Below are 18,543 nucleotides of genomic sequence, written 5' to 3'. Positions count from 1 at the left end.
TGTTTAGAGATAGGATGCTTTTGGTTTGTCTTCATATTTGCTAAGTGATTATATTTCATCTTAAGGAATGGAAAGTTTAGCAACTGAGGAATACTACAATTTTGGTTTGGCAATGCTATCTTTAGTATACTTGTCTGAAGGAAAGAAGTATGTAATATTAGCAATAGGTTAAACAGTTTTTAAAAAGTGTTTTTATAAACCTGGTTACATATATCAGTAACCAGAATTCACTTAGAAATCTCGGTTTTGAATATATAACTAACCAGAGGCTGTTATGCCAACATTGATTTAAATAATCCCTGACTCATTGCTACATCTTTAATGTGAAGGGGAATGACTCAAGAAGAGCTAATTGATGACATGATTGTCAAATCTGTCATCAGAGCAGTCTAAACTCCTAGAATGTTGCACTGAGGTGCACTGATATCATGTAGATCCCTTACCTACACTCCCCCTTTAAGCATATGGGGGAAAAAAAAAAAGAAAAAGAAGCCTTTAGCTAAATTGTTGATTTGATGCAATCAACAAAATAGCAGCAATGTCTAATCTCAAATCCACATCTCTATGCCTACTGATTTCCATTTCATTTCATTATACTCTCATGTTTCCCAATACCTTGACATTAGTTTGTTCTTAGTCTAACATCTCAGAAAACATTAAAATATTTTCCTTTTATATCTTGTTATCCCTTTCTGTAGGTCTTGTAATCTAAATCAATCCTGTGATGGCTGTTCTTGATCCCAGTTTACTGTCAAAGACGCTAAAAATGAAGGTCACACAGCTAGAAGGTGGGGAAGGGGCACCTTTGGGCAATGCCAGATCACCTTTGCTTTCCCCTAGATCATGGGTGGCTGGTCCACAAGGTTATAAGAAAGCAGGAGGGAAAAAACAAACAAACAAAAACAGGTATAGGGCTGCTGGGATTGGTTTATCCTTTCACTCTATTTGAATGAGTCCCTGCACAGGAAGTGGTTTTTTTTTTTTTTTTTAAAGATTTTATTTATTTATTTGACAGACAGAGATCACAAATAGGCAGAGAGGCAAGCAGAGAGAGAGAGAGGGGGAATCAGGGTCCCTGCTGAGCAGAGAGCCCGATGCGGGGCTCGATCCCAGGACCCTGGGATCACGACCTGAGCCGAAGGCAGAGGCTTTAGCCCACTGAGCCACCCAGGCACAGGAAGTGTTTTTAATCACTATGAACCATCATGAATGAATAGTGAAGGTAGCATCTGTGTTAAAGCTGAGCAAAAAATGTACTGGGATCGTGAATGGCTCTTCTTCCCACTCAGCTAGGTTTAGACTTTTTACTGGAATCCATCCCCCCCAACTAGTTAATATCTTCAATTATTGTTTAGTTCATTGATCCATTTTGTAGAGGTAGAGGGCAACTTTCAGTCTGATTCAAAGGACAGAGCCCATCTAGTGATATCTGAAATCATATTACACTCAATAGCTCCACATCTTTCAAAATAGCCTTTTAATAGAGAGTTAGAAAAGATAGGAACTAGCACATTTTCCAATGTTCACTAGGTGTTAACATTTTCAATTTGGCACCTTTTTCACAGAATTCCTTCCCCAAGAACACCATCATTGCTCCAGCAATAGAATACAGCTTGCCATTTTAAAGACTAAACACTATTAAGGGTCATTTCAAATTTTTTTATATATAAATTCTTTGTACATAACAGGAGGATCACCAGGGCAGTATTTTATCTATTCCTTGGCTCCATAAACAGTCTTACAATTCAAAATGCAATTATTTAAGCAATATAAAAAATCTTGCACAAGTGATTAATTTATTTCTCATAGCAAGCCTGGGGGTAGGTGGTGAGGAAGTCCAATATCTACACAGAGAAACAGAAAGAAGAATTTATTGATTTTTTTTCAGGATAAGCTATCAGGTCTAAGGTCTCCAATTACATTGTTTTTGGCTAAAATTACAAGTGTCATTATAGCCTGATAATTCTCTGAACTCCTCTTCCTTCTTTCTAATTCTCTCTCTACAATGCTTCTGCTCTCCCTGTTGGAACAGAGTGGGCTTTCATTGGAGAACCCAGTAAGGCCTTCAGACCAAAGCAGAGCCCTACTAGACTTACTGTGTCCGTAATAAGTAAGAAACTTAGAGTAATTGTACTCTTACAACAGAAGAAATATGGCCATCTTCTTCATGAGGCCATGCTTTTTGTCTCTAAATTAATACCTAAATCGATATTAACATATTTTTCATGTTAAAAGTAGGAAAAATATTCTGAATCGTTGGTATCAAAATACGGATCTCTCAGAGCGCTTGGGTAGCTCAATGGGTTAAAGCCTCTGCCTTCAGCTCAGGTCATGATCCCAGGGTCCTGGGATCAAGCCTCGCATTGGGCTCTCTGCTCAGTAGGGAGCCTGCTTCCCCACTCTCTCTCTCTGCCAGTTTCTCTGCCTACTTGTGATCTCTGTCTGTCAAATAAATGAATAAAATCTTTAAAAAAAATATGGATCTCTCTCAGGGAAAACTAAATAAAACGAGCAAAAAGCATAAAGAAGTCATATTTCAGATCATTTAAATTAATATGATGGCCATTATACCTGAGAACACTGATTTGATGGTATGTAAATTGCTGAAAAAACTCATAGTGATAAAGAAATAAAATATTTTATAAATCTATTCAATCTCTCAATGAATTTAGTAGTTTTTGTTTGTTTGTTTTTGTTTTTAATGCATACAAGCCTTTAGGGTAAAGGTTCCTTCCCCTACTTGTAGAAATAGGCTTAATTTAATAACAATTTGAAAACAAAGTAGTCATCTTTTTTAAAGTAAATGAAGGAAAAAACCACAGAAAATATAAAAAAGTAAAAGAGCAGAGAATGCAATTAATCTTCACTTTCTTGTAACTAGGTGGCTAACAAAGTTTCAGCAGATTATGAACTCAGCTTCCTTAGAGTAAAGAAATGCATTTTATAGAAACTTCTACTGAGCGGCATTTGAATCAAAGAGGTACGTTACTCTCATGGGAAAGCAATCTGCTATTTTTGTAAACTTGTTTGCCCATTATTTCCTTTTAATCTCTGGTAAAAATGGCATTTTTCTTCTCCGACAGGAGACTACACTTCCTGACTCTCTATGCTCCTTCCTGTGTGTGTTGTGGGGGGAGAGGGGGACACTGGGTATGTGCTTTAATAACACAATGCCTTCAAGCTTGAATTTTCATGAGTTTCTTTATCTTCTCTTCTGATTAACTATGAAACTCTAAATACTACTCTGCATAATGTTAGTTTAGTTTGTAAAATAAACTGTTTTACACACAGCTAAAAGAACGTAATTTCAACATTACTGCCTTATAGAAGGAAACCATTATTCCAAGTAAATATAAATTTTTAATTTTTATGCTTCACAATGTACTATCAGTCCACAAAACTTTACAACTCATAGTCCCACGGAATTTGTCAAATTTCTTTCCAATATGGCTGGCCAAAATAAGATCCATTTATGCCCATATGTAATGTATTTCAAATGTTGCATTTTTCTCCAAGAAAGACATCTATACCTGTTTTATTGCTAAAAATAAAATTAAATGTTCCTCAATTTTCAAGGACATAGGGGTGAATTTTTCATCTGTAAATGAAAAATAGCTGTATTTTGGTGAATTTATTGTAAAATATTTGCTAAGTATCTAAAAAAGAAATGTTAGATTGAACATCCCATATGTTAGGAATTTGATTTTAGCTATGTCATGAAGATTTCCCACCATTCCTTTCAGCATGTTTGATAGATAGTGAATGTTTGAAGTTGTGTATCCCAAGTAGTATAAGTTAGGTCTTTTGTAGTCAGGGGTAAGCACTTGCTCCACAAATAAAATATGTCATCTCTTTAGATTTTCATTCTCATGTCTGCATTTATTGTCCCAAACATAAAAACGATCATACTTCTTAATAATCTTCTTAATACAGATTAATGTAGACTTACAAATGCTTGTTCCTATAAACACAGTGCCATTGTAATCATAACCTAATATTCTAAGTATACTAGATTCAAGCTGACAAAGACCTCAATGTTTTCCATTAAGAGCAGGTTTATAAGTACCAGTTATATACATTTGTATGAAATACTTCCTCAAAACACTAGCCTCTAGATTAGCAAAGAACATTCCACCAATACTTTTATTATTACATGCATAATTCTTATGGAAGTTCATGGGTTCCCGGAGATATCATCCTCAGATCTGTGATGAAGAAACTAGCATAATCAACATTTAGAAATATGTAAATATTTTGAAAATTTATACAATTTTTCTTCAAGCATTGATGTGACATCTTCTTTGTTATGAAATGAAATTTCTCCTAACTTACATAGTAAAACACAATAACGGGGCCAGAGGTTTTCACTGCAATGTAGGGACGACCTCCATAATCCCTACTGAGCGATTTCCTATAATGGATAAATATCCAGCAACTGGATTTCCTGTAACTGTGAAAAGAAAGCTTCGATAACATTTCATTAAAACTGGCAATATTGGGGCACCTGGGTGGCTCAGTGGGTTAAGCCTCTGCCTACGGCTCAGGTCATGATCCCAGGGTCCTGGGATCGAGCCCCACATCGGGCTTTCTGCTCTGCAGGGAGCCTGCTTCCTCCTCTCTCTCTGCCTCCTCTCTGCCTACTTGTGATATCTGTCAGATAAACAAAAGAAAAAAATCTTAAAAAAAAAAAAAAACTGGCAATATTATAGCAAAGTATACTATTCTTAAACACCCTATGCATGGGTGGCCAATGTAGATGAAGAAGTAAGATTCACAAATCTATACATTACTATTTCATACATCCTTTTCCTTCTGTGGGCAATAGATTTCATGCACATGTAATACAGTCTATACTTTCATAGATCATATAAGGCATTTTAATCTGGATTCTGTGCTGATTTTAGTCAGTTAATGTTTTAAAATCACCTTTCATTTTGTTTTTATTTTATTCTATTTTTTAAATTTAATTTTATTTATTCAGTGATCCAAGATTCATTGTTTATGCACCACACCCAGTGCTCCATGCAATATGTGCCCTCCTTGATACCCACCACCAGGCTCCTCCATCCCCCCATCCTTCTCCCCTCCAAAACCCTCAGTTTGTTTCTCAGAGTCCACAGTCTCCTCTCCCCCTCTGGTTTCTTTCCCCCTATGGTTTACCCCAATTCACTTTTCCTTTCCTTCTCCTAATGTCCTCCATGTTATTCCTTATGCTAGTAATCTCTACCCTCAAGCTGGGGTTTGAACTCACGATTCCAAGATCAAGAGTTGCAAGCTCTACTGACTGAGCCAGGTAGGAGCACTTAAATCACACTTTAGAATTTTACTGTTCCAGATTATTTTGGGTGATTCAGAGAGTGAACATACAGAATCTCTGAGACTTATCATCTCTGTAATCCGACTATTAAAGAGTAACCCAACATCTTTAAAGGAAAAGAGTATCCTAAAGCAGCAAAATTTACATATGTATCCAGTATTATTATTGTTCTTATTTTTTATTTTTATTTTTTACATATGTCCAGGCTTCTGTGTATCCTGAAAACAAATACAAATAAAAAGATACATTCAATAAATAAAAAGTATACACTTACTGGCTAAAATGAGTTTTAAAACGTCCTTGCCATCATATTCTGTACTTTTTTCTTTTTAATTTAGGTCTAATAAACAGAAAATAAAATTATCTATTTTATGAGGCTTAAAAATTGAATGTACTTTTCTACCATTCTATTCTGTTGTGAATTAGGCCTTCTCCCCCAAATCATAGTGTCAGGTCCTAGTTCACAATATGACTGTATTTGGGAAAAGGGCCTTGAAGGAGGGTATTAAGGTTAAATGAGGCCAGAAGGGTAGGATTCTAATCCAATAGGACTGGGGCCTTTATAAAAAGAAAAAAGAGACACCAGGGGTGCACAGAGAAAAAGGACATGTGAGGACTCAGCAAGAACGTGGCCATCTGTAAGCTAAGGAGAGAGGCCTCAGGAGAAAGTGAAACAGTTGGCACCTTGATCTCAGACTTCTAGCCTGCAGAACTGTGAGAAAATTAATTGTGGTGTTTAAGCCATTTAGCACGTGCTGTTTTGCTATGACAGCCCAAGCAGAATAATAAGCCACCTCAGAACATTTCATATACCCAGGAACTCATCTTCTTGACCTTTTAGAGTATATTTCCCTCTACTGGCCTCTCCCCTTACCCCTACTGCATGCCGTATATTTCCGCTGCCATCACTTAGTTTTGACAGTAGAATATAAGGATGCCATATGAGTGGAATCCTATAGCTTATACATTTTTGTGTCTGGATTTTTTATTTTCCTTAAAATAATGTTTTGACATTCATTGGTTTTGTTGTCTGCCTTTGTCCTTTGGTCCTTCGTCACCAAACCGCCTCTTAAAATCTAGATTGACTTAATACATTTGATATCTAATGTTTTAGATCTATAAAATGAGGTAGAACTAGGTATCTTTTTTTTTTTAAGGTTTTATTTATTTATTTATTTATTTGACAGACAGAGATCACAAGTAGGCAGAGAGGCAGGCAGGGGGGGGGGAGCAGGCTCCCCGCTGAGCAGAGAGCCCGATGCAGGGCCTGATCCCAGGACCCTGGGATTGTGACCTGAGCCGAAGGCAGAGGCTTCAACCCACTGAGCCATGCAGGTGCCCCAGAACTAGGTACCTTTTGAACATTAAAATTCTATATGAATTTTTAGCATTAAAAATGTATTGAAACTATCCACTTTGCTTCCTTTTGCTTTTGATATCATCAGTCATAAAAGAAGTTGACACACTTGGAAAAAATATGAGGATCTGGAGGGCTAGAAGGATGCTTTTAGAAAAGATATGGGACTTGGGGATATATCTAAAATTCAGTTTAGGAATTGACCTTTTATAAGTGAAATAAGTAACAATCTTAAAATTGGATTTAAGACAGAAATAAATGGGTAAATGCTAAATTATTAACTATGAAATGCTAATAAATTAATTCATGCTATATATCACTTTGAAAAGAAAATAGTTCATTAAGTATATAGTAAAACTGAAAAATATACTTTTATTAAAATAATGCTAAGGCAATGAAAAAGAAAAAAGCTTGGTGTGATGGAAATTCTACATTTATTACATATAAACCATAGTCCATAGTAACATAAGTCATCAATGTAAGAGTACATTAAATATAACTGTAATAATAAGGAAAGAAAATAATTCAATTCTATCTACAATCACAAGGATCACTTCTGGTGTATAATTTCTTTTTTTTTTTTAAGATTTTATTTATTTATTTGACAGAGAGAAATCACAAGTACACTGAGAGGCAGGCAGAGAGAGAGAGAGAAGGAAGCAGGCTCCCTGCTGAGCAGAGAGCCCGATGCGGGACTCGATCCCAGGACCCTGAGATCATGACCTGAGCCGAAGGCAGCGGCTTAACCCACTGAGCCACCCAGGAGCCCTGGTGTATAATTTCTTAAACATGCTTTAATATATAACAATTTGGATGATTCCTCAAAATATTTTTGAACTTATATGCTAACAAGATTATAAGTAGATAAAGAAATAGAAAAGATATAGAGATGGAGAGAAAGATGAATAAACAGTAATTCTAAAAAATTAAGGATTTTAATAAAAATATATCCTTTACATTTATAATACAAATCTTGATTAATACCTAGTACATGTGGAGCTGAAAAGACTGAAAATATTGAAGAAATAAAAAAAAAGAGAATTTAGTCTCATAAAATAAAATCATATTAGCTTTCATTGCATCTAAAATATTTTTGAATGGGTTTCAACATGTTTTTCATATGTATTTGTAGCTGTTATTTATTTTCACCATTAAAACATTGTTAAATCCACACTTTATGTTAGTGAGTTGCATTTTCTTAATATAAAGCATTAGGAACAAAAATTTTAAAGAAAAAAAACTACAATAAAATTTTCTTCCTGTATAATTGTCTCACATTAACATTTCCCCATATGTTTATATTTTGTTCTTTAATAAAATCCAGAAATTCTGCATCTGGAAAATGATAATTCCCAGTTTCACATTTCAAAGCAAAGCAAATTAAGGTGCTAATTGCAGAAATCTAATTTCAGGGAGTACAGTTATCACCATACATTTGGAAATGCAAACATCACATACGGAGGAAATATCACTAGATTTCATTTAGGAATAAAGCCACTCTATATAGAAATCTTTTCCTTTGTTTTCCTTCTGTTTGTCCTGAGATTCCCTGAAAGAAGATTGTTAGGTAGTGTTTTGTACATTTAACTTACTAAGTAGACATCAATGAAGGACATGTAAAATCAAGTATGGAAGGAACAGAGCATTACATAGATTTATTATTGATACGACTACACCTAAATTTATCTGATGGCTTGATCTGGAGGTCCTGTGCTTTAAGAAGCTACAGACATTCCTTATCAAGACAATCTTACAAAAAGAAGGAAGAATTTATTCACCTGCCTATTTCTTCAATTGTTCCAAGCTTTTCTTTATAGGGATAAATCCTCTGTATTCGTGTGTTGTGCAATTGTGAGTATATACTGAGACTACTGCAGGGAGGTCAGTAGGAAGTGCTAGGGACATGGCATGAGGGGATAACAGGTCACATGTGTTAAGTTGGCATAGCACACACAGACTTGGCAGCTATGATGGCTCAGAGACATTGCTATTATAGAAGACAAAGATGGCCCAGAGGATCTGAGATGGAGTGTAAGAGAGATCTGATAAATTAAATAATTAAAAAAAAATTCTGGTGGTTTCTTCAAAGTATAATGATTATCTTTTACAGTAACAATTTTAATTGTAAGAAATTTGAATGAAATTATAATTTTATTGACAAACTAGGACAGCATAAAAATTTCATAACACCTTAAATTTGAATATTAAAAACTTCTAGTTTCTGCTTCAACATATAAAATTTTGGAAGTTCTCACTCCCATCCTTATAACAGACAAACAAACAAAAACATCTATGCACACTGGAAAGTAACAACTCTTTTTAGATCCATTAGAGAATTGAGGTCATACAGCAAATTATTCTAAAAACTGAGAGAAAGGCAGATACAAAGAAACACAGCTTGCTGAGAGTAGAAACTCTGGAGCAAAAATCCACTCCTGTATCTAGTACTAGCAGGGGCACTTAACCTGTAAGTGACAAATTGTTGGGTGCTCAGTGAGAATTAAAATCTCTAAGGGGGCTATCTTAGGGGGAAGCCCATACTTTCATGAATACTACTTCTAAGAGCCCCACCAGGTTCTCATAAGAAAGACTGGAAAGAAATCCCCTCATGCTTGCCATAGGGAGTAGGAAAAGTTAACCATTTTTTAGAAGATTTTATTTTTAAGTAATCTCTACACCCAATGCAGAGTTTGAACTCATAACTCCAAGATCAAGAGTGACAAACTCATAGGGTAGCTCTATTTTCAACTTTTTGAGGAACCTCCATGCTGTTTTCCAGAGATGACCCTGCAGTTGCACTACTGGGTATTTACCCTAAAGATACAAACGTAGTGATCCGAAGGGGCATGTGCACCCAAATGTTTATAGTAGCAATGTCCACAATAGCCAAACTACGGAAAGAACTTAGATGTCCATCAACAGATGAATGGATAAAGAAGATGTGTATACACACACACACACACACACACACACACACACACACACACACAGGAATACTATGCAGCCATCAAAAGAAATGAAATCTTGCCATTTGAGACAACATGGATGGAACTAGAGGGTATTATGCTTAGTGAAATAAGTCAAGCAGAGAAAGACAACTATCATATGATCTCCCTGATATGAAGAAGTGGGGATGCAACGTGGGGGGGGGCTGGGGGGTAGGAAAAAAATAAATGAAACAAGATGGGAATGGGAGACAAACACCATAAAAGACTCTTAATCTCATAATATAAACTGAGGGTTGCTGGGGGGGTGGGGAGTCGGGAGAGGACGGTGGGGTTATGGACATTGGGGAAGGTATGTGCTATGGTGAGTGCTGTGAAGAGTATAAACCTGGCGATTCACAGGCCTGTACCCCAGGGACTAAAAATACATTATATGTTTATTTAAAAAAAAAAAAAAGAGTGACAAACTCTGCTGACTGTGATAACCATGAGCCCCAGAAACCATTTTGAAGTAAACACAAAGCTTTTTGTTTTCAGACTGCCATCAAAGGAAACTACTTTACCAAAACCTAATTAATATGGAGGAAAGGCAATACCTAAGTCTCCCCCTGTCCCCCGACTTCCTGTGTTACCTGTGTTGGAGATGGAGACTGAGAAATACTTATGAAGGTCACAGCCCAGGCACACAGGCCCACTAAAAGTTTGGGATCTAATTACAGGAATATAGAACATTTCCCTTTCTTCACCTCTCATTACAATGCCAACAGAGATCCTGTAAAATAGAAGACTGAAGTTGAAAGAACTGCAAGGCTCAGATTATACTTAAGAAGGAATTTCTAGTAAAAACCAAAGACATAAGGGGCAACAACAGCAATAGCAACAGCAACAGCAATAGCAACAGCAACAACAAAATAGAGGAAATGGAAGCCTCAAACAGACACAGCTACAGAAAATGGTAAACACAATGTACCTCCTAGGCAAATTTCTATAAATTGTCATGCTGACGACCTATTTACCTTAGTTCCTATTATTAAATACATAATGTCTGGCTTTCAAAATGACAACAACAATGATGACAATGACAGCAACAACAAAGCATGTTGAAAGACACCCCCCCTAAAAAAAAATCTCTGAAGAGACAAAGCAAGTCACAAAACCAAATTTGGATACAACATAGATTTTGGAATGACTACAGCAGTGATTTAAAATAACAATGTAAAATATGCTAAAGTAATTAACAGAAAATGTGGACAACATCCAAGAACATACAGGCAATATAAACTTGCAGATTGAATTCCTAAGAAAGGATCAAGAGGAAACATTTAAAAAAGACAGAAAAAAAAAGAACAATGTAGAGGAAATGAAGAATGTCTTTGATGCGGTCACCAATGGAATAAGCATGTCTGAGAAAAGGATCAGTGGGCTTAAAGATATGTTGATAGAAACTTCCCAAACTAAATTGCAAGGAGGAGGAGGAGGGGGTAGGGGGAGGGGGAGGAGAAGAAAGAGAGAGAGAAACACTAAAGGAGAGGAGAAAAAAAGCAGTAGAAATATTTCAAGTAATAATCGCTGAGAGTTTTCCAAAATAAATGATAGATACTAAAACATAAATCACAGAACCACAGACAAGCACAGATAATTGAAACAGTAATTAAAAAGAAAGAAAAGCTACATATAGACATATCATATTCAATGTGCAGAAAACCAAAGTCAAAAAAAAAAATCCTGAAAGAAGCCAGAGTAAAAGAACAAAGCAAGAGAGAACAACATACAAGAACCCAACCTATAAAGAAACAAGTAAGAATTTCATCAGAAACTTTGTGAGAGGAGAGTAGAATTAAATATTTAAAGTGTTGAAAGAAAAATCCAACAGCTGAGAATTCTAAACTCAGTGAAATAATCCTTCAAAGTAAAGAACTGTGTTCCCTCAAATTTAATATGTTGAAACCTTAGTCTCTAATGTGATCAAATTTGAAAAGGTGGACTTTGGGATGCAATTTGGTTAGATGAGGTCCTGTGGAAAGGAATTTCATGATGGGATTAGCCCTTAGAAGGAACACTAGAGTGCTTGCTTCCTGTCTTTTTCTCTCTTCACTTACATGCACCCAGTAAGGGCAACCTAAGGACAGAGGCAGAAAACAGAAATCTGCAACCCAAAGAGAAATTCTCACAGGAAGCGAATCCTACTGTTACCTTGATCTTGGACTGCCTACCTCCATAACTGCAAGAAATGAATTTCTATTGTTCAAACCACCTAGTCTATGTAGTCTATGACATTTTGTTATTAGAGCTTCTGCAAACTAATATAGACTTTTCCAGAAAATAAGAACAGAAGGCTAATTGTCAGTAGATCTGACTTGAAAGAAATGTTAAAAGAGTTTTTACAGGGAGCAGGAAAATTATATAGGTCAGAAACTAAAATCTACATAAACAAGGGAAGAGCACTAGAGAAGGAATAAATAAAAGTAGATTTAAACCTTTCATCTTCCTTATTCTTAGTTTATATAATATATAACTGTTCAAAATAATAATAGCAGATATATTTCCTGCGATTATAACTTATGGAGTAACAACAATATTATAAGGAATGATAAGCAGAAATTGGGAATACTGTTAGAAGGCACATATACTATACTCCTCAATTTGTACAGCTGTATTTAACAGTGTAAATAAATTATTAGTGTATTATATTATATAGTATTAGTGTATTAGTTATAAATATATACAATTATATATATATATAAATTTTAATATATTTTAATATATTATATAAGTATAAATATATACAAATATATACAATATATTAATATATTATATAAGTATAAATATATACAATAAATTTTAAGGTAACCTTAAAACATTATACATATATACATTAAATTTTTTATACATTATATGTATGTATAAATATGAACATTAAATTTTAAGGTAAGCACTAAAAAATTAAAAAGAAATAACTGACATACTGAGAGAAAAGAGAAAATGGAATCATATAAAACCTTCAACTTAAACAGATAATGAAGAATGTGAGAATGACATAAAAGGAAAAAAATGAAACATGTACAAAACCATTACAAATACAGTAACTTTTAGTATAATATTAGGAATCACTTCACAAATGATGAAAAGGCAAAAATCAATAAACTTTTACTTTAAAACTAAGAAATACCTAAGAGCAATATAAAATTAAGTAGATAAGAAACTAAATAGTCTAAATAGTAAGATTTAGAGCATATAATTGAAAATGATAGAGAAAATCAACAAAACCAAATGCTGGTTCTTTGAGAAAAGCAATAGTATTACTTAACCAAAACCAAACCAAACCAAACCAAAACAAACATAAAGTAAAATAAAATGTATAGAAAATACAAATGACTAATATCAGAAATGAAAGGGGGCTATCATTACTGATCCTATAGATAAGAAAATGATATGAAATGACTACAGTATTTTTAAACCAAACTCCATGCGCAGTACAGAGCTTGAACTCATGACTCTGAGATCAAATGCCATATGCTCTACCAATTGAACCAGCCAGAAAGCCCCCAAATGAGTATTTTAAACAATTTTATGTTCATATTTTGATAGTTTAGATTAAATGAACTGATTTCTTGAAAAACATTATCAAAACTCAAGTGAGCAGAAATGGATACTCTGAATAGGCCCATGTATATTTAAGAAAATGGATCAATTATTAATAGCATTACAAAGAAGAAAGCAACATGCTTACATGGCTTCTGTGACTAACTCTACTTCACATTTAATGAAGAATTTATAGCAATATTTTCTGGAAAATAAAAAGAGAAAGCCTATTTCCTAACTTATTCTATTAAGTTGCCATTACTCCTATATAAATACCAGATAAAGAATTTCAAGAAAAGGAAACTACAGATTAATATCTCTCATAAAAATAGATGTGAAAATCTTTAATAAAATTTTAGCAAATTTAATATATTTGAATATATTAAGAGAATTACATACCAAGACCAACTTGGATTTATTCCACTTTGGTGTTTGACATTCAAAAGGCTGGCTCAGTGTCTAAAAATTAAACACTGGAAGTCTTAGCCAGAGCAATTAGATAAGAAAAAGAAATCCAAGACATCCAAGTTGGAAAGGAGAAAGGAAAATTATCTCTATTTAGGGATGGCATGTTCTTATACGTAAAAAAACCCTGAAGACTCCACAAATAAAACAAAACAAAACACCTGCTATAATAACCCAATTTAATAAAGTTGCAGGATGCAAAATGAACATTAAAAAAATCACTTGCATTTCTATACACCAAACAACAAAATATATTTCTGCAAAGAAGATATACAAATGAAAATGTACTCCTCATCACTAATCATCAAGGAAATTCAAATCAAAACCATGAGGTGATGTCACATCACACCTGTTAGGATGGCTATTATGATAAAGAAAAGAAAAGAAAAGAAAAGAAAAGAAAAGGACAAGTGCTTTGGAAAAAGTAAGAACTCTTGTGTACTGTTGGTAGAAATGTAAAATGGTACAACTGCTATGGAAAACAGTGTGTAGTTCTCTCAAAAAATTAAAATAGAACTACAATAAAATCCCACATTCCTGCATCTAGGTATATATCTAAATGTCCATTGACAGGGAATGGATAAAGAATGGTATATATATGCAATGAAATATTATTCAGGCTTAAAAAAGATGGAAATCCTGCCATTTGCAACAAAATGGGTCAACCTGAAGAATCTCATGCTAGTTGAAATAAGCCATACAGAAAAAGCAAATACCACATTATTTATTATTTTATTATTTATATGATGAATCTGAAATAGTCAAACTCCTAGAAGCAGAGTAGAATGGGGGTTACTGCATGTTAGGGAAAGGCGGAAATGTGGAAGTATTAATCATACAGTACAAAGTTTCAGTTACACAAGCTGAATAAGTTTTAGAGATCTAAAGTACAAGATAGTGCCTAGTTAATACCATATTCTTACAAATTGCTTTAGAGGGTTGATCTTACATTAAGTGTTATTGTTACTCATACACACACACACACACAAACACACACTAATAATGAATAAAGAGGGCAGAGGAAACTTTTGGGGGTGATGGATATGTTTATAGCATAGATCATGTTGATGGTTTCACAGATACATGTTTATCTTTAAACTCATGAAATTGTAAACATCAAGTATGTATAGCTCCTGCTAGGACAATCATACCTCACCAAAGTCATTTTAAGAGAAAAGAAAATCAATTAGTCCATCTCATTAACAAGTTAAAAAAGAAAAATCATGTGATCATCTTAATTGATGCAGAAAAAACATTTAACAAAAGCCAATTACCTCTGATGACAAAACCTCAGCAAAGTAGGAATAGAGGGAAACTTTCTCAACTTAAGGATATTGACCAAATTTCCTAAAGACATTAAATTTAATAGTGAGAAACTGATTGATTTCCTTTGAAGACTGGAGACAGAGAAGAATTTCTCTTTCCAAAAAAAAAAAGTCTTCTCCTACTCCACTATTGAACATTATACCTGATATCCTACATAGTGAAATAAGAAAATAAAAGGAGTACAGAATGGTAAGGAACATATGAAACTGTATTTGAAGCTGACATGATAAATTATATGAGGTTATAGAATTATAATACAAAATTTGAAATAAAGCTTGAGTCCATAGTAATATAAATCATGGAATAAATTAAAATGAGAAAGAGACAAATATCCCATAAGAAAACACCCAATAAATTGTGTATATGCTCTGGGCGCCTGGGTGGCTCAGTGGGTTAAGCCGCTGCCTTCGGTTCAGGTCATGATCTAGGGTCCTGGGATGGAGTCCCACATCGGGCTCTCTGCTCGGCAGGGAGCCTGCTTCCTCCTTTCTCTCTGACTGCCTCTCTGCCTACTTGTGATCTCTGTCTGTCAAATAAATAAATAAATAATCTTTAAAAAAAATTGTGTATATGCTCTATCCTAAAACAAACATAACTCCCCACTCCTTGACTGTGGACTATGCATGGTGACAGAACACAGTTTGCAAAGAGGAGGAAAAATATGTGTAATATTACTATGGAGAAAATAGACAAAAAACATCTCAGCCACATGACCCTGGTCAACATCAATTGTCTTAAATCATGTAGATAGTATGTATACTCATTCTAATATGATAAAAATACCAGTTTACCTATGTGATCTTTCCCCCCAAACTCTATAAGACCAGTCTAATCATGAGGACAAACTCATATTAATATATTTTAATTAATTTTATTAAATATTTTAATATTTTATTATTTTTTAAAAAGTATACAATGAAGTATATACAAACGTCTAAAACTAAGGACAACACATTATGATTAATGCCTAGCTAAATATAGTATTTTAAGATATTCAATTTAACTATTTTTATCTAAAATCAGTAGCAGGACTCTAAATTGAATCTAATCCAGTGTGAATTCCTTCCAATTCATTTATAAATAGAAAACATTAAAATTGATTGAAATCAAGTAAAACTATTTTGACAAGCCTTGATGAAGTTTTTGTCAGCTTTCATTTCAATGCATTTAAACTTAAAGAGTATCAAAAGAAACTGTAAATCTAAGTGAGATTTTATAATCATAATTGGTATGAATACCAACAGGAAGAAAATGGTACAATCTAATTCATGCCCAAATGAAACCATTTCAGGGCACCTGATGTGAGCTCACACAGTATGACATTGAGTAAAAAGTCCTTGGAAACTCAGACTACTACATATTGGACTACTTTAAAAATCTTCATTATGAATTTGTTTTTAAAATGCTCTATTTAAGCACACATTTAGAAATGGGAGTTATATTTGTGATTGTTTGTTTGTTTTTGTTGTTGTTTGTTTGTTTTGGTTTTTTAGAGCAAAGTTAATTTCTTTAGATTAAAAGAGAAAAGAACTGAGGGGAGAACACTTGATGAGATCCTCTACATTGCTTAAGGGAACTATCGTCAGCAATTATAAAACTACCTCCTTAGCACAACACTTTCAGCAAAAATAGATGAGTAATAAAGAAATTTAATCATGTATAATTGTTCCTTTTTTTTGATCCTTCTTTAAAAGAATAGTTTTTCTCCTTAAGATAGATAGGTTTTTGAGAAGCAAAAATTTGTGATTTTCTTTTTAAACAGAGGCTATGGATAAACAAAACCAAAATTCCAAAATCTAGTTAAACTGAGTGAGAAAAAGGGGGAAAAAACAGGAATGACACAAATGACAAGTTTCAGAACTAAAAAAGAGAGGCTCTCTATTCCTGTAGTTATTAGTAGAATAATAAGATAACATATGAATGATTTTATGCCAATAAATTCAACAGCTGAAATGATGTTATTTGATTGAATTATGCTCCACCAAAATTCATGTGGTGAAGTCCTAATCCCTAGTACCTGAATATGTGACTTGATTTGAAAATAGGGTTAATATCCAAAACATATAAAATTTACTACATTTATTACAAATGTGCCATTGTAGTTCATGAGGGATAAAGGAATGGATTTTGGTAAGTGATGATAATCATCAGTCTTCTCTGCTTCCAACACTGTCATGTGTCATAATTTCTATATTGTCACAGATTACTTTCTAGATTTTTAGCAACTAAATTGCCAAATAAGTGTTCATTTAAATTTTCTTCTTCCTCTTTCTTTTTTTTTTTTAAAGATTTTATTTATTTATTTGACAGACAGAGATCACAAGCAGGCAGAGAGGCAGGCAGAGAGGAGGAAGCAGGCTCCCTGCTGAGCAGAGAGCCCGATGTGGGGCTCGATTCCAGGACCCTGAGATCATGACCTGAGCCAAAGGCAGAGGCTTAACCCACTGAGCCACCCAGGTGCCCCTCTTCTTCCTTTTTCTCTCCTTTTGTTCTCTCTCCCATTTTCTTTCTTATGCATCTTTTTCTATATTCTTTTCTATGTTTATATTTTAATTTTTAAGAAAATATGCTCAACTGGTAGTCCACCATCACCCATAAGCATTTATTGGATCTACTTGCATTTTTCTGGGAGCTAGAAATTATTGATTCTATTATAAAATTACTTCTAAATCAGTAATTTTGACCATGATGACCCCAAATCAATGCATTTCCTTAAATAAATCTACACAAAATTTATGGAACCGCTTCCCAAGTTCTTTAAAAATCTAAATTAAGATGTATATATGAATACTGAATAAATCATGTGACCTTATCTGCTATTCTTAGTAATATGGACTTAATTTGAAGTAATAATACCTTGTTGCATCATGTTTCTAATTCAACAAATTCCTTCTTTGGCAATCCAAACTGTGTTCCTATGTTTTTCTCCCATGGAAACTAACAGATAATATATATGCAAGTGGCTTTTGATAGTTTCATTACCTGTAAACATAGTTTATAATATATCCTTAGCTTTGGGAAGTCAGTCTTAAAGCCTGAGTCTTTAAGCTTTGATTCAAGCAAAATTTTAAGTAATGTAGATGTAATTACATATTATAATTCATGTATGATATATTACATAACAATTATTGTGTTTTGTTATTTTCATAGTAATCATTTTAATTAATAAATAACAGTAGGTTCTATTTTTAAATTTGCATATGTTTAAAGTGAAAAATTTGAAGAATAAATATGGTAAAAGTTACACATGAGCATATATGACCTTTCTGTTCTATTAAACACTTTATTTAAAGAGTATTCAAAATAATTTTGAACATGCTACATTTTTGGAGGTGAATGTTCTTGGATGAGTAAAAATTTAAGTCCCTTTTACTATTCAACTCCAACTCCGTGTTAGGACATTTTGCTTTTCAAAGAAAATAGGCATAATCCATCTTAATCACCACAATTTTTCATATTTGTCTGTATTCAAAGGCAAAAAATGCTATACTATATTTTGTTTAAACTTAGAAGCAGCTGTTCTAACATATGTTTCATCATTCTGAAGATGC

This window comes from Mustela lutreola, chromosome 4, assembly GCF_030435805.1.
Source record: "Mustela lutreola isolate mMusLut2 chromosome 4, mMusLut2.pri, whole genome shotgun sequence".
Lineage (NCBI taxonomy): Eukaryota > Metazoa > Chordata > Mammalia > Carnivora > Mustelidae > Mustela > Mustela lutreola.
Note: the sequence above shows the minus strand (reverse complement) of the source record.